The sequence below is a fragment of the Eptatretus burgeri genome, chromosome 3 (assembly GCF_056783735.1).
Source record: "Eptatretus burgeri isolate ZD-2024b chromosome 3, Ebu_testis_v1, whole genome shotgun sequence".
Classification (NCBI taxonomy): domain Eukaryota; kingdom Metazoa; phylum Chordata; class Myxini; order Myxiniformes; family Myxinidae; genus Eptatretus; species Eptatretus burgeri.
The window spans coordinates 144,925,545-144,953,138 of record NC_140963.1 but is presented as its reverse complement, the minus strand read 5'-3'; the positions used below and the strand labels follow the sequence as shown (position 1 = coordinate 144,953,138).

The 27,594-nt window shown below is 40.8% G+C and overlaps 1 protein-coding gene and 1 pseudogene across 1 annotated transcript in view; both read right to left on the bottom strand.

Moving 5' to 3' along the window:
* Positions 1-27,594, bottom strand: part of LOC147031215 (uncharacterized) — a 477,388-nt gene that overhangs the window by 182,373 nt on the left and 267,421 nt on the right. The window lies entirely within an intron of this gene.
* The window catches only part of LOC147031217 (uncharacterized), a 66,998-nt pseudogene that overhangs the window by 6,574 nt on the left and 32,830 nt on the right, over positions 1-27,594 (bottom strand).

Below are 27,594 nucleotides of genomic sequence, written 5' to 3'. Positions count from 1 at the left end.
GGACCAATGTGCAAGACAAGCAACCTCCAGAACAGCTGAGACAACAAAGCTGAAAGAGGATTGGCTTGAGGAACAATATGCAAGACAAACAGCCTCCATGTTAGTTGAGACAACCGAGCAGACACAGGTTCAAGTTGAGGATCAACGTGAAAGACAAGCAGCAAACAGGTTAGCTGAGACTACAGAGCAGACTCAAGCTCAGGTTGAGGATCAACGTGAAAGACAAGCAGCCTCCAGGTCAGCTGAGACTACAGAGCAGACACAGGCTTGGGTTGATGGTCAACATGCCAGACAAGCAGCCTCCAGGCCAGAAGGTTTGGCATCCTTCGAAGGTGAAACATTTCGATACAAGTCCAAGTGCATTTTTGCAATCCCAAGATTGTAGTTTAAACAAAACCATGAGGCCAACATTTCCCAATTTAACATCGAGGAAATATTTCAATACATATTGCGTTGCATTTCCCTTGGCAACACTTCAGCGAGGATATGCAAATATATATATATATATATATATATATATATATATATATATATATATATGTATATGTATGTATATGTATGTATATGTATATGTATATATATATGTATATATATATATATATATATATATATATATATATATATGTATATATGTATATATATATATATATATATATACATATATACATATATATATATATATATATATATATATGTATATATATATATATATATATATATATATATATATATATATATATATATATATATATATGTATATATATATATATATATATATATATATATATATATATATATATATATATATATATATATATATATATATATATATATATATATATATATATATATATATATATATATATATATATATATGTGTATATATATATATATATATATATATATATATATGTATATGTATATATATATATATATATATATATATATATATATATATATATATATATATATATATATATATATATATATATATATATATATGTATATATATATATATATATATATATATATATATATATATATATATATATATATATATATATATATATATATATATATATATATATATATATATATATATATATATATATATATATATATATATATATATATATATATATATATATATATATGTATGTATGTATGTATATATGTATATATGTATATATATATATATATATATATATATATATATATATATATATATATATATATATATATATATATATATATATATATATATATATACCTGGTGTTGGCGCAGTGGTTAGGGCAGCGGCTTGGGATCCAAGAGGTCCTGAGTTCAAGCCCCGTTGGGCCACTGATTTAATACACCAGGGGGTTGACTCAGCCTGTCATCCTTCCGAGGTCGGCGAAATGAGTACCAGTATACTGGGCCGGTGTATACCCCGGTTAAAAAAGGTGTACCATATCCCTGTGTCGTAAGAGGCGACCAGGGTTGCGTCAGGAAGGGCATCCGGTGTAAAACATGTGCCAAATCACTATGCGGATCATACAGATGATCCGCTGTGGCGACCCCTAACGGGAGCAGCCGAAAGAAGAAGAAGAAGAAGATATATATATGTATGTATATATATATATATATCTATATATATATATATATGTATGTGTATATATATGTATGTATGTATATATATATATCTGGAAAGTAAAAAACAAAATTAAATTTACAGGAAAGCTGTTGGTGGAAGGGAAAGACGGGTACCAATCTCTAACATTCAATAAAAGCGTGGCTCACGTTTTCAATTAAATCCGAAAAAGGACAAAACATCGGAACAGAAGAGTTAAACTTATGGAGTAATGTCTGTGTGACCAGGGCTTGATGCGCTAGTCTCCAATTCAGGTCTCCAGTTCGTCCAAGAGTTGGAGAACTATACATTTTGTTCCAAACTGGAGTTTTAAAAGTTCCAGCAGGTAAGGTCTCATTCCACCGGTTTTTTTTTTTAACAGTTTTGTAAAACCAGGTGTACATGCTTCCAGACATATTTTGTAGATAGCCGTTTTCCCCATGACGTGAAACACACCAATTTCCTCTAAGTTTGAGGAGAACACACCCTCTTGCTTTTTTGAGGCAATTCGAAGTTCAGGGAAATAGAGACGCGAGTCTACTACTTCATCCACCCCAGTCCACCCGATGTTTAGTCTATGAAAGGTTTGAATTACTGCTTTCAAGTCATTTTCCACAATTCGAGCAGAACGAACGCCAATTTTTGAGGAAAGTGAGCTCGCAGGTAGCTTGGCATTCAAGGATGGCTGCAACAGGTCTCGCACTATGTTTATTCCAACACTGGTGAAACAGTCATAAACAACCTGGAGGTTGAAATTCCAGAGAATAAAGGATTCTGAACTAATAGTTAATGTAGAAACTTTTGGGCATCGTATGATACCTCTAACCATTGCACTCCGAGGACTTGCCAAGCATTCAAAAGGTTCTGATGAAAACTGGGGAGCTGAGACATGCCAACGTGTTGCTGGTCGATGAGGAAGAGTTCACGGTCATATTTCAGACCTTCTGCTTTCTGCAACCAGGAGTTTGTGGGAGGTTGCCAAGGAACACACTAACTGTAGAGTAAGCGCTTAATCGTGGAAATCCGGAACGCCATTATCCGACTTGGGATATGCATCAGGTTTTGACCACCTGCATTTCGGGGTCTGCAGACCACGTCTGGGCAAAGCCAATGGTGGCCACACCAGAAAGAATCAGTCAGAACCCTCTGAATTCCCATGACTAAGTATCTTGGAGATTCAAGTGGGATAACTCTATGCCAAATAAATGGAACCACCAGGTTGTTTATGATTGACACCCGTGTCTTAAGTGAGAGAAGTTGGTACAATCTTCTCCACCTTGCCAGTTTCAATTTAATTTTTTCCAGGAAGTTCAACCAATTTTTTTGTTCATAAGCTTCAATTCCTAGAAATAAGCCTAAATATTTAAACCCCTCACTACTTCACTGTATTCCTCCTGGTAAAACAAGCAGGGACGAGGAAGGCGAGCTCAGGCCCAGCCAAAAAGCTACACTTTTATTCCAATTTACCCTTGCAGTAAAAGCAAGCTCAAACTGGGTAAGACAAAGAGAGACCTCAGAAACGTCTTTTTGATTTGAAATAGCAACACAAATATCATCAGCATAAGCTGAAACAACGACTTTGGAGTTTATTGAAAGAGAGACTCCTAACACTGAGTTCCGGAGTAAAGCTAATAAAGGTTCAACGGGTAGATTGTAGAGCATGCCTGATAGCGCACAGCCCTGACGGATGCCTCGCTGAAAGGGGAAAGGGTGACAAAGACTATTATTAACCTTCAGCAGACAAGATGCATTTTTGTACAATAACTTAACATAATAAATAAAATTTTCCCCAGAACCATGTTCTCCTTAATACATCAAACAAAAAGGAATGGTTAACACTGTCAAAAGCTTTTTCTTGATCTAAAAGTAATAAACCAAAACCAGGAGATGTTGCTCGACCGAGACTGATCAAGCCTCTCACAAAAAAAATATTATCATATATGGAACGTTCTGGAACACAGTATGATTGATCAGTGCCAATCAAGAAAGAGATGACTTCCTTTAGATGGGTTGCAAGTGCTTTTGACAAGATTTTATAGTCCGGGTTGAAGAGTGACACAGGCCGCCAACTTGCGTTCTCTTGCAGGTTTCCTTTCTTCTGAAGGAGACACAAAACTGCCCCCCGGCAGCTCAGTGGCAATTCACCTTGATCAACACTCTCCTGAAAGACCTCAAGAAGAGGATGGTCTAGAATGTCCCAGAAAGCCTTATAAAATTCAGCCAGAAGACCATCAAGTCCAGGGGCTTTCCCATCTTTGCTATCCTTAAGCGCAGCAGTAAGTTCTCCAAGAGAAATGTCAGGCTCAAGCAATTGTTGTTGGTCTTCAGACAGAGAAGGGAGCTGTTCAAGCATCACATTCCTGTTCTCCTCATTCACAACTCTTATTGCAAAGAGTTTAGAAAAATAGTCTTGTCGTTCATGCTTCACATCACTCTGGGAGGTCAACAAATCACCATCAGAAGAGTGCAAAGCATGGATTTGTTGAGAGGTCTTGACCATTTTTTCCAAATTGAAGAACCCTTTGCTTGGTGTGTCAAGTTGGATTTTTTCGTTCCGCAGTCGGACGAATGCACCGGTCGCCCGCTCTTTCACCATTTCAGCCAGAAGGGTCCTTTTCTCCAACAACTGCTGGACATTCATGCTAGACAATCCAGCTTTCTGCTCACAGATAAGTATATCATTTTTTTTAAAGTAGATATCACACCAAAAGTGTTGTATGTACTGTAAGGGCAGTATTGTTGGCAAAAACATTTGATTTGGGACTTTGTGCAGTCCCACCATTGTCTGAAGTTCAAGTATGAACCCTTTTGTGACTCACATTTTTCCCATACCATTTTAAAAGCTTCTATAAAATGTGCACTTTGTAAAAGTTTCAAATTAAAAGTCCAATATGCACTTCCACAGACATGATGAGGAAAGCCACACACCATAACAATCATGTGATGATCGGAAAAACCAGACGGCCTTATATAAGAGATCTTAACAATGTTTACCATTTCATGATTAACATAAAATCTGTCGAGGCGAGCCATCGTCAAAACATTTCTTGATGCACAATCCCATGTATACTGACGGATATTACGTTTTGTACCTGCCACACATCCACCAGTTTCAACTTTTTAACTAGCTGTGCCAAAGGCCTTGCACTGGGTGGATGAGGCTCACTCGTGTTCCGATCAAGTTGTGGATTGAGGGTGCAGTTGTCATCACCCCCCAGACACAACAACATGGTCAAGTCAATGGTGCTTACAAACTCTGCCAACTTATACAGAAAGGCACCTCTTTCAGAGTTGGCACGAGGACAGAAAACATCAGTCATGCAAATCTTTAGGTTACTACTGACAAATTGCACAGACAGTAAGTAACCTTTACAAATTTCCTTACAAGTTATCTCCGAATGCTGGAGTCTGGGATGCAACACTGTTGCCACACCAGCCTTGGCCTCAACAAGAGCACTAGATTAAAAAAAAGACAACCTTCAAAGACCCTGCAGCACTCATCCTCAGAACACTGATTTGCGTGTGTCTCCTGTAACATTCGCACATCAATTTTTTTTTCATTTTGAAAGAGCAGAAACACTTGGAGACGACGCACACAACTGCGGCCTCCATTGATGTTCAGGGATATTACTTTCATCTCCATTCTGTTCGTTTTTCTTGGAGCTCCTTCCCAGCCCAAGTAACACATTTCCTTAACCTTTGGAATTGGGGATCTGACATGTTAACCTGATAAGGTTAATGAATCATACTCCTTCAGTTGTAATGAAATCGTGTAGATTCGGGAAGTAATCTTTGATTTTTACATGTCTTTTCCTGAATGTATCATCCAGGAATTTAATTATATTTTCTTGAGACACTGAGATTGTGTCGTTTCCTCCCTCATCCTCTTGAGAACAAAAAGCACTGAATTGTGGGGTAGAAGAGGTTTTGTCTGAATCAAGTGCTTCATCTATGGCCTCCTCTCTATTACTTGTTGAACATGAACATTTGGCTCAAGAGATCCCATGGGAACAGAAAGTTCTGCCCTCTTTACAAGACCCCTCAAAATTTGCCTTGTCCATGTCCTTCCCCTCCACATCAGTTACATCATCATCTGTAAGGGAAGGGTGAACATTTAACTCACAGGGATTTTCCCCTTTATCTATTTCCCCATCACTGGCAGACACAGCTGTTAACTCGTCTGAACAAGTTTGGCTATCAGGACAAACACTGAAGACATCCTGCGACACTTCACTATTCTCTGTGTTAGGCTCAGAGCCGGCAAGTGGAGCAAGTGAAGTTTCCACACCAGCACATAACTCCGGTACCACCAAGGGGTTTCCGATGTGGGACGTACCTTGGAGGTCCCGTGATCCTGACATGATCTGAACCTTATTCTGTTCTTGAGCATCAAAGGCATCAACGTTTGTCCGTTTTTGACCTTTTTCCGGGTATCCATAACGGATACCTCCATATCGTCCACACTGTCCTCTACAGTGGATTGTAAAGGAGAGGAAACAACCACTTTCACTTCCTCATTTGGTGGGGGTGGATTAATTACGTCACGATTACACACACTCTCTCCAACGCCAGTCGGGGTGGATGAGTCTAATGTGTCGCACATCTCAGCCAGTGGTGGGGTGGGGCTCGGCTCACGATTCACCTTCTCCCCATCAGTATATGGTGAGGAGGAATCGGTCCTCACCACACCTTCACTTTCTTGCGGTGTAACCGCATTGGGACAAGCACTCTTCATATGCCCGTATGCCCCACAGCCAAAACACGTCATGACCTCTGAGGAGACATACATCTTATATTCAAACCCATTAATTTTTGTACTGAGTACAACATTGAGTCTTTTCTCATTTTCTGGTAGTATCATTTCAACCACTCTTTTAAAGGACATGACGTGTTTAAACTTATCGCTAACATTACGCATCGACACCATTGAGATCCTTGACACAAACTTACTGAACTTGTTTAACTGGTTACACAAGTCCTGGTTCTTTATGAATGGTGGAATATTAGTCATAGTTATTTTAACTGTTGGGGCCTGCAAAGCGAACACAGAAAGGTAAGTGTTCGGTTCGATAAACAGGCCTTGCTCAACTATTGTTGCTTTCAAGTGTTCCTCCGACACAAACACGACAAACTTCTTATTCATGCGACAAACAACACGAATATTATGTGATCCAACGATGTTACCAGTGGCGGAAAGTACATCGGTCAGTTCCACCTCACTGGAAGGGATGGAAAACACAACGTGTTTAAGAGTGACTTGAACATCTCAATGTGGAAACGTTCACCCGAAATTCTAACTCAGGAAAACAAGTTAGTAAAGTTTACCGAGAAAATAATGTGTTTCACAAACACCAAGATATCAATCGATTAAAGTCGAGAAACAATAAACAACACGGTCGCAGTGAGCGAGAAAAACCTCCCCCGGCGGCCATGCCAGGCCTTCGGCTCACGATTTTCTCAACACGAGACTGTGGATCTATATCTATATATATATATATATATATATATATATATATATATATATATATATATATATATATATATATATATATATATCTCTCTATATATATATATATATATATATATATATATATATATATATATATTTTATAATTCTCTCTCTCTCTCTCTCTCTCGCTATATATATATATATATATATATATATATATATATATATATATATATATATATATATATATATATATATCTCTCTATATATATATATCTCAAAATGGGGAATGTGGAAACACCAAACGGCATGGCACGACATAAAGAAAGGATCAGCCATGACAGTACACATAATGTACCAACGGCCAGCAGGGGGTGAGAGAGAGAGAGAGAGTGAGGTGGGGGGTAGGGAGAGAAGAGAGAATATGTTATGCTTTGTGAACAAAAAAAACACACACACACACACACACACACACACACACACACACACACACACACACACACACACACACACACACACACACACACACACACACACACACACACACACACACACACACACACAGGCAATTTTTCGGGAATTGGCAGGTTGGAGTCTGTTTGTTTACTGACTGCAGTACGTACTTTATACAACCCAGAAACGTTGAGTAGCTTTCACGGAAAAAAAAACAATGTTACATTTAACTCGACAATTCAGGGAGATGATCACAAACAATTATCTTTATAAACAGTTTTGTGTGATGGTTGGAAAAAAAATTGGCTCGAAAAATTAGAAAACACGTCAATACGGCAAACGACTCTGATATCGGGCATTATCAAACATATTTTGCTTTGAAACTCACAAAGAGAAACATATAACTTTTGTAAAACAAATCCGATAAGCAAATGCTTTCGAATCAGGCGCCAGGACAAAGGAAAACCTGAGAGAACCTCCATAAGATAAGAAATGAAACTTTGCCACCACGGCACCCGTAACAGACATGGCATGTCCACACAACCAAGGAGAATCCGTACAGGTCCAAATCTACCCATATGTACCACGTCTGTATGTGCTGTATACGTACCTCTACCTTGTAATAACTGTCAACTGTACATCCCGATCAGGACACGAACTGCACCGCACAGTTCAGTAAGCGGCTTAAGCACTCAATCAAGCACTCCGACGGAATGCTTGGTTTGGCAAGCGATTACCAATTGCCATCAATACAACCATGCACCCGGAAACGCCCGTGCAATGTCAGAATTGGACAAATTAACACTTTTTTCAGAGTCGGAACTCCTGATAGTTTCAATGCTGGAGCTTGCATTTTGTAATTCTTCTAAGTTTAAGAGATTCTCCGGGTTATTCATATACGCAAATTAAATAAAGCCACAAACGCTGGTGTCTCTGGGTGTTTATAAGCATTGCAATATACCCAGCAATTCATGGCTATGATGAACAGGCATTCGACAATATGAGTGAGGAAAGTGAAAAAAAATTACTTCATCGTTAAGAAATTGTTGCGGTCTGTTCCAAGTCAAAGCATGGTTGAACAGGTCAAAAAATATGAGGGCTTCCGACCCCAGCAAGGTTACATAGGAAACGCCTGAAGACCCCATACAGCGAGGTGGCCGAGGATCGCCTGATGAAGTAATTAAATAATGCCGTGTTTTCTTGGAGTTTTCTTTGCATGCATGAATAGTTTCAGGCTGTTAGGTTTTATAGTTTTGGAGTTATGGAGGAGACACACTAACACACACACACACACACACACACACACACACACACACACACACACACACACACACACACACACACACACACACACTTTTATTTTTGTGTGTGTGTGTGTGTGTGTGTATATATATATACATATATATATACATATATCTATATATATACATATATCTACATATATATATATATATATATATATATATATATATATATATATATATATATATATATATATATATATATATCTTCTTCCTCTTTCGGCTTGCTCCCGTTAGGGGTCGCTACAGCGAACCAACCGTCTCCATTTCGCTCTGTCCTCCACATCTTCCATTGACACTCCAACCACCCACATGTCCGCCCTCACCGCATCCATGAACCTCTTCTTTGGCCTTCCTCTTCTCCTCCTGCCTGGCGGCTCCATCTTCAACATCCTTCTCCCGATATACTCCGTTTCCCTCCTGTGCACATGTCCAAACCATCTCAATCTCGCCTCTCTCACTTTGTCTCCAAACCGTCCTACCTGCGCTGTCCCTCTAATATACTCATTCCTTATCCTATCCATCCTCGTCACTCCCAACGAGAATCGCAGCATCTTTAACTCTGCCACCTCCAGCTCTGCTTCCTGTCTTTTTGTTAGCGCCACCACCTCCAAACCATACAACATAGCTGGTCTCACTACCGTCTTATATACTTTCCCCTTCACTCTTGCAGCTACCCTTCTGTCACAAATCACTCCTGCAACTCTTCTCCACCCACTCCATCCTGCCTGCACTCTCTTTTTCACTTCTCTCCCACACTCTCCGTTACTTTGGACAGTTGATCCCAAGTATTTAAACCAATCCACCTTCCCCACCTCAACTCCTTGCAACTGCACCATACCACCACCCTCCCTCTCATTTACGCACATGTACTCCGTCTTACTCCTACTGACTAACATTCCCCTTCTCTCCAGTGCGTACCTCCACCTCTCAAGGCTCGATTCAGCCTGCTCCCTACTCTCCCTACAGATCATGATGTCATCCGCGAACATCATAGTCCATGGAGACTCCAGTCTGATCTCGTCCGTCAACCTGTCCATCACCATTGCAAACAGGAAAGGGCTCAGAGTCGATCCTTGGTGCAATCCCACTTTAACCTTAAACCGGTCCGTCATTCCTACCGCACACCTCACCGCTGTCACACTGTCCTCATACATATCCTGCACGATCCTCACATACTTCTCCACCACTCCCGACTTCCTCATACAATACCACAACTCCTCTCTTGGCACCCTATCATAAGCTTTCTCTAAATCCACAAACACACAATGTAACTCTTTCTGGCCTTCCCTATACTTCTCCATCAACATTCTCAAAGCAAACATTGCATCAGTGGTGCTCTTTCCTGCCATAAACCCATATTGCTGCTCACAGATCATCACCTCTCCTCTCAACCTAGCTTCCACTACTCTTTCCCACAACTTCATGGTGTGGCTGAACAACTTTATCCCTCTGTAATTTCCACAGCTCTGCACATCACCCTTATTCTTGAAAATCGGAACCAGTACACTTAATCTCCACTCCTCCGGCATCCTCTCACTTTCCAAGACTTTATTAAACAATCTGGTTAACAACCCCACTGCCATCTCTCCTAAGCACTTCCATGCCTCCACTGGTATACCATCTGGGCCAACCGCCTTTCCACTTTTCATCTTCTTCATAGCAGACCTCACTTCATCCTTACTGATCCACCCCACTTCCAGATTCACTATCTCCACCTCTTCCAACCTTCTCTCTCTCTCATTTTCTCCATTCATCAGCTCCTCAAAGTACTCCATCCACCTTCTCAACACACTCTCCTCGCTCGTCAGCACATTCCCATTTGCGTCCTTTATCACCCTAACCTGCAGCACATCCTTCCCAGCTCGGTCCCTCTGTCTTGCCAATCGGTATAAATCCTTTTCCCCTTCTTTTGTATCCAACTTCTCATACAGCTCATCATATGCCTTTTCCTTGGCCTTTGCCACCTCTCTTTTTGCTTTTCGACGCCACTCCTTGTACTCCTGCCTACTTTCTTCATCTCTCTGACTATCCCACTTCTTTTTCGCCAACCCCTTCTTCCTTATACTTTCCTGTACTTCCTCATTCCACCACCAAGTCTCCTTATCTTCCTTCCTCTGTCCAGATGTCACACCAAGTACCTTCCTAGCTATCTCCCTCACAACTTCTGCTGTCGTTGCCCAATCATCCCATCCATCTTTACCACCATCCAACGCCTGTCTCACCTCCTCCCTAAATTTCACGCAACAGTCTTCCTCCTTCAGCTTCCACCATCTGGTCCTTGGTTCAGCCCTCACTCTGTTCCTCAACCTCACCTCTAAAGTCATCCTACAGACCACCAATCGATGCTGTCGAGCTGCACTCTCCCCTGCCACAACCTTACAGTTGTGTCACTGTTGTTACAGTCACTAATCTCTTTCAGGTTGCATCTCCTTCTTAAGATGTAATCCACCTGTGTGCACTTTCCTCCACTCTTGTATGTCACCCTGTGTTCCTCCTTCTTCTTGAAATACGTGTTTACCACTGCCATTTCCATTCTTTTTGCAAACTCTACCACCATTTGCCCTTCCACATTTCTCTTGTTGAGACCGTACCTCCCCATCACCTCCTCATCCTCTTTATTCCCTTCCCCAACATGTCCATTGAAATCTGCTCCAATCACCACTCTTTCATCCTTGGATACACTCTCCACCACTTCATCTAACTCACTCCAGAAATCTTCTTTATATTCCATCTCACACCCCATATGTGGGGCATATGCACTGATGACATTCATCATCACCCCTTCAATTTCCAACTTCACACTCATCACTCGGTCAGACACTCTCCTCACCTCCAATACCCTCTTGACATGATCTTCCTTCAGGATTATCCTGACACCATTTCTCCTCCCATCCACACCATGGTAGAACAGTTTGAAACCACCTCCAATGCTCTTAGCCTTACTCCCCATCCACTTGGTCTCTTGTACACACAGTATGTCCACCTTTCTTCTCTCCATCATACCAGCCAACTCTCGCCCTTTGCCAGTCATCGTCCCAACATTCAGAGTTCCAACTCTCACCTCCACACTTCTACCCTTCCCCCTCTCCCACTGCCTCCGGACTCGCCTTCCCCGTCTCCTTCTCCTCCTTCGCCCAGCAGTAGCACAATTTCCACTGGTACCCTGCTTACCACCGGTACCAGTGGCGGTCGTTGGTAACCCGGGCCTCGACCGATCCGGTATGGAAATTCGTTTTGTTGTCCGCATAATGATTTGGCATAGGTTTTTACGCCGGATGCCCTTCCTGACGCAACCCTGGTCGCCTCTTACGACACACAGGGATATGGTACACCTATTCTAACCGGGGCATACACCGGGCCCAGTACAACTGGTGCTCATTTCGCCGACCTCGGAAGGATGGCAGGCTGAGTCAACCCCCTGGTGTATATATATATATATATACATATATATATATATATATATATATACATATACATATACATATATATATATATGTACACACATTATATATATACATACATTATATATATACATATACATACATATATTAATTCAGTGTCCCAACGGGGCTTGAACTCAGGACCTCTTGGGTCCCAAGCCACTGCCCTTACCACTGCGCCAACACCAGGGTATATATGTATATATGTATATATATATATATATATGTATATATATATATATATATATATATATATATATATATATATATATATATATATATATATATATATATATATATATATATATATGTATATATATATATATATATATATATATATATATATATATATATATATATATATATATATATATATATATATATCTATCTATCTACATGTGAAGGTGTGCTCATTCTTCAAACCATTTTACAAGTTATGATGGTGCATCTTATTTGTCTGACAAAATATCACAAAGTTAATCAAGCGTGTGACTTTTCCACTAACTGCACATTCATTATTCTCCTCAAACATTCGTCTCACAGAATGACACATTTGACTATCTTTCACTTCCTTTCTGCATTTACAAAGACACACAAAACAAATGATCAGAAGAGACAAACAGAAACCAGTCCTTTTCTTCAGCTCAAGCATCTTGGGATTAATTTTCATGATTTAGCCCATGCATCCACGCCCTTTGTTAAAGGGTGAGCTGCCCGCCTGCGCTTGAGCTTTCCGCTCGTGCATTTGCCTGTGAGCTGCCCACTCACCTATGAGCTGCCTTTGCATAAGCTGCCCACCCACAAGTTGCTCTCATGCCTGCTGCCGAACAGCCCCCACATCACCTGACTGCCTGCTTGTACGCCCCTTGAGCCACCCACCTGCCTGCCACCAATGAACAGCCTCGCCCACTCACGAGCCACCCCCAACCGCCCCTTCATTGCTTACCTGCTTATGTTTACCTAAAATGGGAGGACTGAACAGAAGAAGTGTTATTGTTCTACAATTGCAAACCATATATGCAGAGAAATATCAAGAAATAAAAGCTGACCTTCTGTACTATTGCCTCATATTCATCTTTTGATCTCAAATTCAAATTTTTTGAGTATACAGCAATAACAACAAATTTGACTTCATTGTTCCAATACTTATGGAGGGCACTGTCTATCACTGAAGTACCAGATCGAGAGATTGCAAAATCGCCAATCAGTTCATTCTCAGAATCATTAATAAATGTATTTTTTGGCTCTCATACGAGCCTCGACAATGTATACAAAAAAAAGGAAGTCATCCTCACCAGCACAATAATGGCTGAAGCAATTACAATGATTCCAATGAAAGGAAGCGATATTCTCTCTTGGGTATTGCATCCGTAGCATAACATTTTTTTTTAATCAGATTTTAAATTTGAAAAACGCAATGTATAAAATAAAAAAGCACAAGATTGAGGCGATGACATCATGTTGGCAAGAAAACACACATCCTGGTTTTACACTCTCGTAGATTATGGCTGCCATAGTTTTGAGAAGATGGTACAATGTTTTGTTCCAGATTGTAATCACCAATCAGTCATACCTGCAACTTTGATTGTTTTCCAAAGGAACCAAGTGTTCAGCAATGGTTGATGGAAGAAATAAGGTGATTTATAGCTTTTATTCTTCATCTTCTGTCTTTTCCTGTGCTGTAGTCAGGTCACGTCAGGTGTGAGAGCATGCACCAGTGCAGCACATCTCTGTGTCAACTTTGAGCCGGTACTCCAAGGGCCTCCGTCTCGACATCCCCCAGGCAGATGCCTGACCCATCCCCATCATCTGGAGATGCCGATCAAACCGCTGCAACCATGAGGCATGTGCTTGGCCCGTTGGACTCCTCCAACCACGAGGCTCTGGTGAGCAGAATCAGCATCAGAAAAACGAACCATGTATCCATATAGCCACAAATAATTTTCATGGACTACACGAGTAACAAAGGTCTCACTATACTTTTCTCAGCAAATACACATTGAACATCAAGTCTGACCAGCGATAGCCAACGATTCTCCGAAGAGACCTGGTCCCGAAAGAGTTAAGTCTTTCGTCCTCCTGGATAGGTAGCGGCAGCGCCACACCCCAAGATCCAGTAATTCCATGACTCCCCAGGCCCAACTCACACGTCTGTTGACCTCTGGCTCACAACATGCGGAGACATTAATATCACTGCCAAGGAAAGCGAACCTCTCTGTGACCTCAACGTCCTCACCAAAAACAGGTTCAGACAAGGTAGCAGCATCCAAGATGCCACTGAAAGTGTGAATCTTAGTTCTGATCCAGGAAACCCGTAATCCTAGTTGGTCCGACGACTCATTTATTGCTTGGAGGGCTCCCATATGGATATCCAGAGTCTCTGCAAAGATGACTGCATCATCTATGAAATCAAGATGAGAAATTTTGATATTGCCAAATGATGCACCATAGCTTGTTCCCTCGACATCCTCCCCAGAATCCAGTCCATACAAGTGCTCAAAAGTGTGGGGGCCAGTACACATCCATGACAAACTCCAGTAACAACTGGAAATAAGTCAGAGATGGTAACACCACATCTCACAGCACTCTCAGTACCAGAGTATAGCTCAGACATCAGATTGATCAGTTTTGGTGGCACCCCATGAAGACTGAGAATCCTCCAGAGGGCATACCAATTTACTGAATCGAATGCTTTGCAGGGCTTAACATCACCTGCGAGCAGCTCCTGTTGAAACTCTAGTCTTTGTGAAGTGAGGTCCTGAAGAGCAAATATACAGTCAATTGTTGATTTTTTTGGTGTAAAGTCCAACTGCTCTGGGTGCTGGTGCTCAAAGCAGATGGTGGTGAACCTGATCAAGAATTATCCGAGCAAAGACCTTGCCCGGCACTGAGTGCAGCGTAACCCCTCAGTAGTTGTTGCAGTTCTGACGATCACCCTTCTCTTTCCAGAGATGGACAACAAACCCCCTCTTCCAGTCAGTTGAGATGACGCCTGTGCTCCTGTATGACTCGAGTAAAACATTTCCACCAGCCTTGAGAAGTTCAGCATGGATGCCACAGATCCGAGGACCTGCACCCATTTCAATTGGTTCACCCCAGTCTGTGTTTCTACAAACGAAGATGGTTAACAGTTGCTGTGATGGTCAGCAATAGGGAAAGCCACATCACTGACATCCAACTCAAGAGCTGGTGGGTCATCCTAGTACAGACACTTAAAATAACTGGCCCAGCAGACCTCCACTTCAGACTCCTCTGTCAAGAGCTCACCACCCTCCGTTCTAACTGCAGCACACCGAGGGACAGGCTTTGAAAAAGGCAATGCACAAATTCTTCTGTAAGCAGAACAATAATCACTTGACCACAGGTGATTCTCTACTCCTTCACATATTTCTCTCACATACGCCTCAATATCCGGCGTCAGCGAACGTACAGTTTTATGCCTCACCTCCTTGAACAGCTCAACTCTGCCACGAAGCTTGGCCCTGTGACTGTCTCCCAACGAACACTGGATACCATTGATCAAAGTTCTTCTTCACCCGACGAGGGTTGGAGGACAACCACCAGCAATATCAAGGGTGGGAGTCTTGAAGGCACTCCATAATGCTTCAGGATCCCCCAAAACACCCATACACCCCAAATGCCCACTCAGCTGTTTGCAAACTCCTCAGCTACCCTCTCATCTTTGAGCTTGCCAACATCCATCCTTGGCTGGGATGGGACCATTCTCCTGGATTTGAGATGCAATTTCAGAGTTGCTTCAACAAGTATGTGGTCTGTATTGGTGAACTGAGCAATCCGGTAGACTCTCCAGTTCTGGAACATCCTCCAGCGACCATCAACGAGGACATGGTCAATCTCCTTTGCTGCACCACCAGCATTGGAATACCATGTCCAGCCACCCTAAGTCCATGATTTCTTGCAAAGTCAAGGGACTTTGTAATATTCTGGTTCACAGTTCCAGACCCATGGGGACCAACACATGTCTCATAACCATCCCTATCAGTGCCATATGATGCGTTGAAATCCCCCAAGACTAGAAAAGTATATCGCCTGGTACAGTGACAACCACAGACTTGAACATAGTACAGAATGGCTCCTTCACAGTGAGATCACTCACTTCAGTCAGAGCATATACAAAGACTAGGGAAATGACACCCAAAGAGTGACGAATTATCAGTCAAGTAACATGCTACTTGACCGGTGTTATGTCAATTATCATGGGATTCAGCATATTAGATACAGCTACAGCAACTGCTAGGGCATAGCATCCACCAGAGCAACCACACCAGCAGTAGGTGCAACTACCCGGCATGATCTCACTCCTATCCAGTGTCCGAAACACAGAGAGTGCTGCAATGCTGGTGTTCAAACGCTGGAGCTCAGATGATAAGAGACAGGTGATCATCCTCTCTTAGAGTGAGGACACCCACCCAAAGGGACCACCTCAGGTTAACCCAAGGAGACTGTAGTCTGGTGGACGACACTTCAGCACCACCCCGACATACACCACCACTATAAATTTTTCATGTGGGTTGGTTAATTGTATATCGATGTTTATGTTAGAGGTCGATGTACATTTGGGATGTGGGCTGGTGTAATTGTATGAAGATGATTATATTTGAGGTAGTTGTAGATTTTTTTGTGTTGGTTGGGGTAATTATATGAAGATGTCTATGTTGGAGGTAATTGTCGATTTGTAGTGTGGGTTGGTGTAATTGTATGAAAATGTTTATGTTAGAGGTGGTTGTAGATTCGTAGTGTGGGTTGGTGGAATTGTATGAAGATAGCTCTGTTAGAGGTAGTTGTAGATTTGTATTGTGTGCTGTAATTGTATGAAGATGTCTGTGTTCGAGGTCGTTGTAGATTTGTATTGTGTGTTGTAATTGTCTGAAAATAGCTATGTTAGAGGTAGTTGTAGTTTTGTATTGCGTGTTGTAATTGTACGAAGATAGCTATGTTAGCGGTAGTTGTAGATTTATATTGTGTATTGTAATTGTATGAAGATGTCTATGTTAGAGGTAGTTGTCGATTTGTATTGTATGTTGTTGTAATTGTATGAAGATGTCTGTTCGAGGTAGTTGTTGATTTGTAGTGAAGGTTGGTGGAATTGTATAAAGATGTCTATGTTGGAGGTAGCTGTAGATTTGTATTGTGTGTTGTAATTGTATGAAGATGTCTATGTTAGAGGTAGTTGTCGATTTGTATTGTGTGTTGTTGTAATTGTATGAAGATGTCTGTGTTCGAGGTAGTTGTTGATTTGTAGTGAAGGTTGGTGTAATTGTATAAAGATGTCTATGTTAGAGGTAGTTGTCGATTTGTCGTGAGGGTTAGTGTAATTGTATAAAGATGTCAATGTTAGAGGTAGTTGTAGATTTCTATTGTGTGTTGTAATTGTATAAAGATGTCTATGTTAGAGGTAGTTGTTGATTTGTCATGAGGGTTAGTGTAATTGTATAAAGATGTCAATGTTCGAGGTAGTTGTAGATTTCTATTGTGTGTTGTAATTGTATGAAGATGTCTGTGTTCGAGGTAGTTGTCGATTTGTAGTGTGGGTTGGTGTAATTGTATAAAGATGTCTTTGATAGAGGTGGTTGTAGATTTGTATTGTGTGTTGTAATTGTATGAAGATGTCTGTGTTCGAGGTAGTTGTCGATTTGTAATGTGGGATGGTGTAATTATATGAAGATGTCTGTGTTCGAGGTAGTTGTCGATTTGTTGTGTGGGATGGTGTAATTGTATGAAGATGTCTGTGTTCGAGGTAGTTGTCGATTTGTAATGTGGGTTGGTGTAATTTTATGAAGATGTCTGTGTTTGAGGTAGTTGTAGATTTGTTATGTGGGATGGTGTAATTGTATAAAGATGTCTTTGTTCAAGGTAGTTGTAGATTTGTATTGTGGGTTGGTGTAATTTTATGAAGATGTCTGTGTTTGAGGTAGTTGTCGATTTGAATTGTGGGTTGGTGTAATTTTATGAAGATGTCTGTGTTTGAGGTAGTTGTAGATTTGTTATGTGGGATGGTGTAATTGTATAAAGATGTCGTTGTTCGAGGTAGTTGTAGATTTGTATTGTGTGTTGTAATTGTATGAAGATGTCTGTGTTCGAGGTAGTGGTAGATTTGTAATGTGGGATGGTGTAATTATATGAAGATGTCTGTGTTCGAGGTGGTTGTCGATTTGTAATGTGGGTTGGTGTAATTTTATGAAGATGTCTTTGTTTGAGGTGGTTGTAGATTTGTATTGTGTGTTGTAATTGTATGAAGATGTCTGTGTTCGAGGTAGTTGTAGATTTGTAATGTGGGATGGTGTAATTATATGAAGATGTCTGTGTTCGAGGTGGTTGTCGATTTGTCGTGTGGGATGGTGTAATTGTATGAAGATGTCTGTGTTCGAGGTAGTTGTCGATTTGTAATGTGGGTTGGTGTAATTTTATGAAGATGTCTGTGTTTGAGGTAGTTGTAGATTTGTTATGTGGGATGGTGTAATTGTATAAATATGTCTTTGTTTGAGGTGGTTGTAGATTTGTATTGTGTGTTGTAATTGAATGAAAATGTCTATGTTAGAGGTAGTTGTGGATTTGTAGTGTGGGTTGGTGTAATTGTATGAGGATGTTTATGTTCGAGGTAGTTGCAAATTTGTAGTGTTGTTTCGTGTAATTGTATGAAGATGTTGATATCCGTGACTTGCAGGGCACAGTGTAAGTTCATGGCAAGTCATCTTGAAGGAGACTGTTTTCAGAATAAAATCTCAATAGAACAATTATTTTGCCTTATTGTCCATGGCATCTTAAAAAATAGAGGCAATGCCCCTGGGTGCTCAACTGGTAGCGGCTGGATAAGAAAAACAGGGAACCACTGGTCGGCGTGGATGACCCACAAAATATTTAACAAAGAAGAAAGTAAATACCGACAGATTTAATTTTAAATGCAGTGAACAAACTTTGGTGCATCATGGATGACGGAGTCTGAAAGTTATGTTGAAGTTTCATTGAAATTGTGTGTATGGTTTAGGAGAAGAAAGAAAATACTTTTTTGGGGGGAGGAATCCCACCTGTGCAACTCCTTCAACCCCTTTGGTACAAAACAAACTTTGGTACATCAAGAGTGATGAAGGTTTTGGTCAAGTATCATCGAAATTGGGTGTGTAGTTTTGGAGAAGAAAGCAAATACCTATTTTGGGGGGCAACCTCCCCCATAAACTCCTTGCATAGACCCCGATTTTTTTTTAATGTCCTGAACAAACTTTGGTAGATAATGGGTGATGAAGGTTGTGGTAAAGTTTCATAGACATTATTTTGGTAGTTTCAGAGAAGAAGTTTCAAGTGTTTGTGGATGGATTGACGGATGACGTGCCATCTCCTAAGCTCCCCAGAACAACGTTCCAGGTGAGCTAAAAAGCAAGGCATCATCACCAAAAAGCAAGAGGTTGTCGTTTGTAAGACTGAAGATATTAGACAAAAGTGGGTTCTGTTTTTTGGGGGTCACTCTGTACAAAAACGTTTGTACAGACTTCATTTGCCACCTCGCCTCCACTTCAATTGTGAGTTTTATTCGACACATAACCCCATTCCTCATGGTCTCCAATAATTGTTTATTAAGATTTGCCTGAAAGAAAATTGGAGAGAATCGGATGTATCCTGTACATGTGTACCTCCACACAGGCGGTGCAAGAGTCGCTGTTCTGCACACGTACCGTAATGAATAATATTATAACCACTAATTAATCAGTAAATTCCATCCAATGATAATGGAATGGTGATAATATTAATAACTATCTGAAATACCCAGTGTTGCAAGGGGAAATTCAAGACAATATGTCTTGAAATATTTCCTGGATAACAAATTGGGGAATGTTAGCCTGACGGTTTTGTATGAATTACCAATCTTGGGAGTGGAAAAATGCACTTGGACTTGTATTGAAATGCTTCACCTTGGAAGGATGCTCAACATGCTGCCCTGGAGGCTGATTGTCTTGCCTGTTGGTCCTTCTGCATCTGCTTTGGGAAAAAATAAAATTAGGTTGTGTAAGAAGCAAAGAAGGGGACATTGTTAATGGGATATTCATCACAGCCTTCATGTTTACTGAATTGCGAATGATATAGAACAACACACTAAGAGGAAGATCAAAATAAGAATGCAAAATGGAACACCCTTCCGCATTCAAAATGCAAAGCTGTTTGTATGCAGACAGCTTCTTCTTCAGACGTATTCAGGGACAGACACACATGGAAATTGAAACAGACCTCCAATCAGCCAATCAATTAATCAATCTGTGATTGGCTACAAAGTGTTACTTATTCACGGTTCTCTTCCTGCGCAATGCCAAGTACATCTGCTTGTATTAGGTAATAATAATAATAACTAGAACTGCCACTTTATAACTGCTGGCAGTGATGACCGGGTACCCAGACGTGTCGGCCTTTGATACAACATGGGACTTTCTGCAGATGACAGTCGCAAAGTTTCGCATTGAAAGGATAAGCGGTGCCAGAGAAAAACATTATTTAATAGTGATACAAACAGAGGCCTGCTTCGAGAGGGCGCGGAACAGACGAGTTCTGAACCGGGCAGCACAAAGCGTTCAATTTCGTTATTACTGGCTTCTAGATTCAAATAATTAAATAATTCTGGCTCCCAAACCGCGTGACCGATCAGGTTGAAATTTTAAACTTTTGTTTCGCATGTCACCTGAATTATAAATGTGAAGTTTCGCATATACAGAGGAAGCGGTTCCAGAGTAAACATTAATTAATATTTATCCTTCAATCCAAGATGGCGGCCAAACCATGTGACTTCTGATGTCATAATTTTCACCACATGTGCAAACACAATTGTAGACGATAAGTGCAAATTTTCGCTTCGCTAGGTTAAGCAGTTCCAGAGAAAACATTATTTAATATTTTTCTTAAAACCAACATGGCTGCCAAACCCTGCGCCCGATCCCGTTGAAATTTCAAACCCTCATTCCGCATGACTGTTGCACCATAAAGGTGATGCTTCACATTTATTGATGCAGTAGTACCAGAGTAAACATTAATTAATATTTTTCCTTCAATCCAATATGGCTGCCAAACGTTGCGTCGTACCTCAAAAGGGGGTTGGAACTTTTATTCGTCAAGGAGAGGCGGTCATAGTGGTCGAGTTTCGCCTGGATCTGTTCAGCCGTTTCAGAGAAAAAGACGTTTGAAGATATTGTTTTTCAATCCAAGATGGCTGACGAACCATGTGACCTATGACATCAGAAATTTATATTCTGCTTCCAACTGGGTATTGGAACACGGTTGTGAAGTTTTGTGTTAATCGGTTAAGGTGCGTTTTTCTATCCAAGATGGCCGCCAAACCATGTGACGTGTGACGTCATAATTTTTATCATGCGTGCATAATGCCCTCTCGATGATAATTACAAATTTTCGATTCGTTTGGTTAAGCGGTTCCAGAGAAAACATTATTTAATATTTTTCTTAAATCCAAGATGGCGGCCAAACCATGTGACTTATCAATTCGAAATTAACAAACTTATATCGCCTTACTCTCCCGAATATAGTTCTGAAATCTCCCCTTCAGTGGACCAGCGCTTCTGGAGAAGAAGATGTTTGAAGGTTTTAGGGTTTTTTCAAGATGGCCGCCAAACCATGTGACCGATCAAGAAGAAATTAACAAACTTGAGAAAGGATCTCATGGGGAATATATCTGTGAAGTTTCGTCTTAATCTGTCTTGCCCTTCTGGAGAAGAAGATTTTTAAAATTTATTCATTTTCAATCCAAGATGGCTGCCGAACCTTGTGACCTATGATATCATAAATTTAAATTCTGCTTTCCATCGTCGACCCGAACAAGTGTGTGAAGTTTCGTGAAAATCGGATAAGGTCTATTTTTCTATCCAAGATGGCCGCCAAACCATGTGACTTCTGAGGTAAAAATTTTTTACCATGTATGCAGACTTGAGGGAGGAAGGCAATTGCAAATTTTTGCTTCGATGGCTTATGAAATACCAGAGAAAACATTATTTAATATTTTTCTTAAATCCAACATGGCGGCCAAACCATGTGACCTATCACTTTGAAATTAACAAACTTGCATCGCATACATGTCCCGAATATAGTTGTGAAATCTCGCCTTCATGGGACCAGCGCTTCTGGAGAAGAAGATGTTTGAAGGTTTTAGGGTTTTTTCAAGATGGCCGCCAAACCATGTGACGTATCAACAACAAATTAACAAACTTGAAAGAGGACATCAGGGGGAATGTACCTGTAAAGTTTCGCCTTAATCTGTCCAGCCCTTCTGGAGAAGAAGATTTTTTTTAAAAAACACTAAAAAACAAGATGGCGGCCGAATTACGTCATCGATGACGTCAAGAAAAACATTTTCCGCAGCAATTTTAGGCGTAGATGATGCTCAGAATTTTTCAGATTTTTCCTATATGGCGTTCTACTTGACGAATTTTCACTGGAATATCGCTTCACCTATGACGTCACGAAAAATCACACGTGTTCCCCATAGGGAGCTTAGTAAAATGTATCAAGCGAAAAAATTTTCCATTGCACGGTTTCCGAGATACAGATGTCCAAAGTTTATCGCTTTTTTCAAGATGGCGACCGTACCACGTGACCAATGACGTCATAATTATAACGTGATTGTGCTATCAAAAAAGATACATACTGTGGTGAAAATTTTGTGTCGATCGGACTTAGTATCCCAGAGAAAATGGTTTTTAAAGCGAAAAAGGGTGCAAAATGCCGGCGGAAAAAGAAAAATAATAATAATAATAATAAACAGAAGAAAAACAATAGGGTACCCTGTACTCACAGGGTACCCTAATAATACTAAGACTAACAAGCCAACATCCTTATGTCACGAGAAGAAGAAGAAGTAGGATATCGAGCATTTCACCTTCCGAAAATATTTTTCCATTCAAAATGGTACATCTGAAATACTGTAATGATAATAGCATAATAATCATATTAACATTATTGCAAAATATTAATGTTAATAATCACATTAATGATAATAATAACAGGAGTGAGATTTGTTTTGCAATACATGACCCTTACCAGTCCCAATGAATGTTCGAGAAATAAAAATTTGTTTGCATTTAACGCACGCTCTAGCCGATACCAGAACAGAAAAGAAGAAGAAGAAACTCTCAACCCCACCGTGTTTGGGTCTATTCGGCAAAATAAAAGGAAAAACAATTTTTATATTCCGATATCTTTTGTAGACTTGAAATCAAAAAAGACAAAATAGAATATCAGACTGGAGATAAAAATTAATTTGCTTCAACGCACGCTCGAGCAGACAACAGAACCAGCATGAAGAAGGAGAAACTGTTTAAAACACCATGTTTTGTTCATTCCTAGGCTATTCCTATTTCATATTAAAAATAACCCATGTACACACATGAAGCAAAAACATGTGTACGGCATATGTGGATATACTGTATAATACATCGTAGTTGTATACCCGGGATCATTCCAACTTCACTGGGCCATGGACTAACACCCAGGCCTAAAGCTTCATGCAATGGCAGCACATTATTTTATTGGGGTGGAGTCAGGCCAGCTATCCAGCCAATGGGTATAATGTGTGACATTTTCTAAGTCTAAAAAGGGCATAACACTGAAACTCGAACTTGTTCTGTAACATCATAATAAAGCCATGTACCAAGTTTCAGTTGAATATGTTAAAGGGTTTAGGGAAACAAGTCGGAAAAATCACAGGCGAGAGGAACAGATGGAGAGCAAAACTATATCCCCTCCGTCTAAGTCTAAAGCAAGGCTAAGTGAGTTGAAAATGTAAAATTAAGGTGAAAAGGACAGGACGAATACAAATGTAACTTAATGATGTAGAATGGGTATCCACATGCACAAATACACGACCTCCCTGGCCAATCCCCTAAGGTGTTTCTAGTGTATGTAAATCAAATTTACAAACCAATCAAGATCCTCAAATCCTTGCTCATCATTCGTTCCTCATGCAGATCAGGTAAGTCATGCATCCTGGACATCAATAATTCCCAACACATTCCAAAGGGCACGCACGACTCGACTTTCAAACTCAGACGTGGCTGCTCTATCCTCTCCAATTGGCTGGAGAAGCTGGAGAAAGTTGGAGGCTCATAGAGTCAGAACTGTCTGGCGCCACAGCCCGAGCAGCTATAAATCAGGAGCCGGAGATGCGTCGGGCCAGCGAGCGACAAACACGTCGTTCTGGTTCTCCCTGCGTGCGGAGCAGCTCGTTCGGGTGATGTTCCAACAAGAGACAGCTCTAAAAAATGCACCAACACGACATTTTCACTTTCAAGAGCGGTGGATCCTTTTTATCAAAAACACCACTTACACAAATCCTTATAACGTCATGTCGACGGTTGCTTGCATTTGCACGGATACTTGTGAATAGGCAAAGCTACACCCTTTAGATTATACACGTGGTCATCCTCAACGATGAAAATAAATTCCAATTACAATGCATACTCAGAGAGAACTTCCACACAACAGATTCCTCAGGTCTCCACTACCAGGCTTTGGTGGCCAAGGAATACTTTAACCTGGTGACAGCCATGCCTCTCATGTTTTGAGACAGGTCTAAAAACCATTCAGGTCTTCAGGTCATGTACCCTTCCAAAAGAAATTTGTTGGTTTATCAGATGTACCTGAAATTCTCTTTTCTATCCATCGATCGATGTGCACTGCTGAGCACTTTTTCAGAGGGAGAACGTTCATTTTGGTCAATGAGTCTTGATTTGGAAGATGACCACTCAGTGGGCAAATTCCAAGGCCTGGTCTGCATCTCAATCCAGGGATGGACAGGATGAGAGGAGGGATTTAAGGTTTGCCTCAGGTGTCGACAAACAAATGCCTCTTTACCAGGTGAGGAAGATCGTGGCCTTGGCGACTACTTGTTGTCCACAAGGACACAGCACACAGACAAAGCTCATCGGCAGTCCTTGGTGAGGACAGGTGGACTTCAGGTGTAAAAAAAAAAAAAAAAAATTCCAGTCATGTGTGTTTCACAAGCATTGAACAACTTTATGAAAAAAAAAGTTTAAAACTTTTGACAAGGAGGAAGCACCGTCCATACAGATTTCTTTTAAAACTTCAATCAACAACCAGAAAGAGGATAAAACATTAAATATTAGTTTATTTCATGGAATGACCTTAACTGGCTTTAAACCATTAACAGTTTATTCTCATTTTACACAAAACCCCATTTAACAACACACCACGAACAAAGGTTCAGGTCATTCTGAGGTCTTCATTGAAGCGGTGCTTTCAACCTGGATTAGGGATGCCCTCAGGTCAACCGAACAACCGAGGGCATCATTGCAGGTGTGTGGGACAAAGGCTGCACATACAGCAGCCTCCAGCTCATAAATGCTCTGCAAGGCCTGTGGACCCTCATCGGATGTACTAGATTCCACACAATTCCACATTCTTGTAAATAATGTCTGTACGGTACACGAGTCCCTTTTTGAGATAAGCCTGGAATTTTGATTCTCTATCGACTCCCCTTGCCCTGGATGTATAATTGAATGGTGTGCATGAATGTTGCTCTCAAAAATGATTTTAAAACCTCTGAATATTATAGTGTGGAACCACATGATGATGGTGTCATGTAACACACAGGCCTTAGGAAAGTTGTCCGAAAGAGAGAAACGACGAGGTGGTAAAACTTGAAGATAAAACAAAACCATAGGGGCAATACCCCCTGGAGCTCACCTGGTAATGGCTGGATAACACAACCAGGAAACCACTGGAAGGCATGGATGATTGACAAAATATGGAACGTAGAAGAAAGTAAACACCTATGGATATTTTTTGATACCGTGAACAAACATTGGTACATCACAGGTGATAAAGGTTGTTGTCAAGTCAATTTCATCAAAATTGTGTGTGTAGTTTCAGAGAAGAAAGGCAACTTCCACTTAGAATACCTGATTGTGTTGTGGAGTGTGGGGTTGTGGATCAACCGTTTGGAGAGTTCTGGGCTGAAAGGACCGAAACCTCGATGATAAACGGTGCCCAGCTGATGATCTGGGCAGATGGGAAATCAGAAAATTGTTTGCAAGTTAAGGGGATAACTTTAAATATAATAGCTTTTGTAAGAACTTACCAGTACATCATTTACAGGACATGGCCAAAAGTATGCAGACACCCCTTCTAATTGGTGGATTCGGCTATTTCAGCCACACCCATTGTGACAGATGTATAAAACCAAGCACACAACCATGCAATCTCCATAGACAAGCATTGGCAGCAGAATGGCCCGTACTGAAGAATTCAATGGCTTTCAACATGGCACCGTCATCGGATGCCACCTTTCCAACAAGTTAATTCGTCAAATTTCTGCCCTGTTAAGGGACTGTAACACCTTGACGTTTTTGCCAGCATATGGCAAGGTATCAAAATGTATGCAAAACGCTGGTGTACGCTGAACTATTGATGGTTTTTTCCCAGTTTTGGACGCATTCATAACGAGTTGGATGCATGCATAACGTATTAGTAATGTACACAGAACGTTTCAATCACATATAGATAACATACCAACGAATGCTGAGCGTGTTGTCGGTGTTCACAACCTATGCCCAACGATAGTCTAACTTATGCATAGCGCGCGGCAGCGTATCGCCGACAATCACATGGCGTAGGCTATTAATAGGCTGCGACTCGACGATTCAAATCATAACCGCACTAGACATCGAAGTGTGAAGCCGCTGTGACACCTTGACATTTTAGCCAGCGTATGCCAACGTATGAAAAATTTGCCGAACCAAGCGGGCACACGTTGAATACGTTATGGGTAAGTTTTGTATACGTTAAGAGCACGCTGGCATACGTCGTAGTATGCTGGCATACATCGTAGTACGCCGAGTCCGTCGACAAATTTTCAGCATGTTGAAAATTTTTCGAAGTACTCGGCATACGACACACGTTCCACATATGCTGGCCATAAGTTGCAGGCAAGTTGCGCGATCGTTGACACACGTCGACACACGTTACTTGTAAGTTACTCATAAGTCGAAACACGTCGAGGTAATGGTTAGCGTCAGTGTTCCAGACTCCCTGGTTTTGTTTTTTTATTCTTCGGTATGACGGTGATGTTGACACTTCGATTTCTAGTGCGGTTATGATTTAAATCGTTGAGCGGCAGCCTATTAATTATATTATATTATAACCACACTAGAAATCGAAGTGTCAACAACACCGTCATACCAAAGAAAATAAAAATAAAATAAAAAAAACCAGGGAGTCTGGAACACTGACGCTAACCATCAACTGGACGTGTTTCGACTTATGAGTAACTTACAAGTAACGTGTGTCGACGTGTGTCAACAATTGCGTAACGT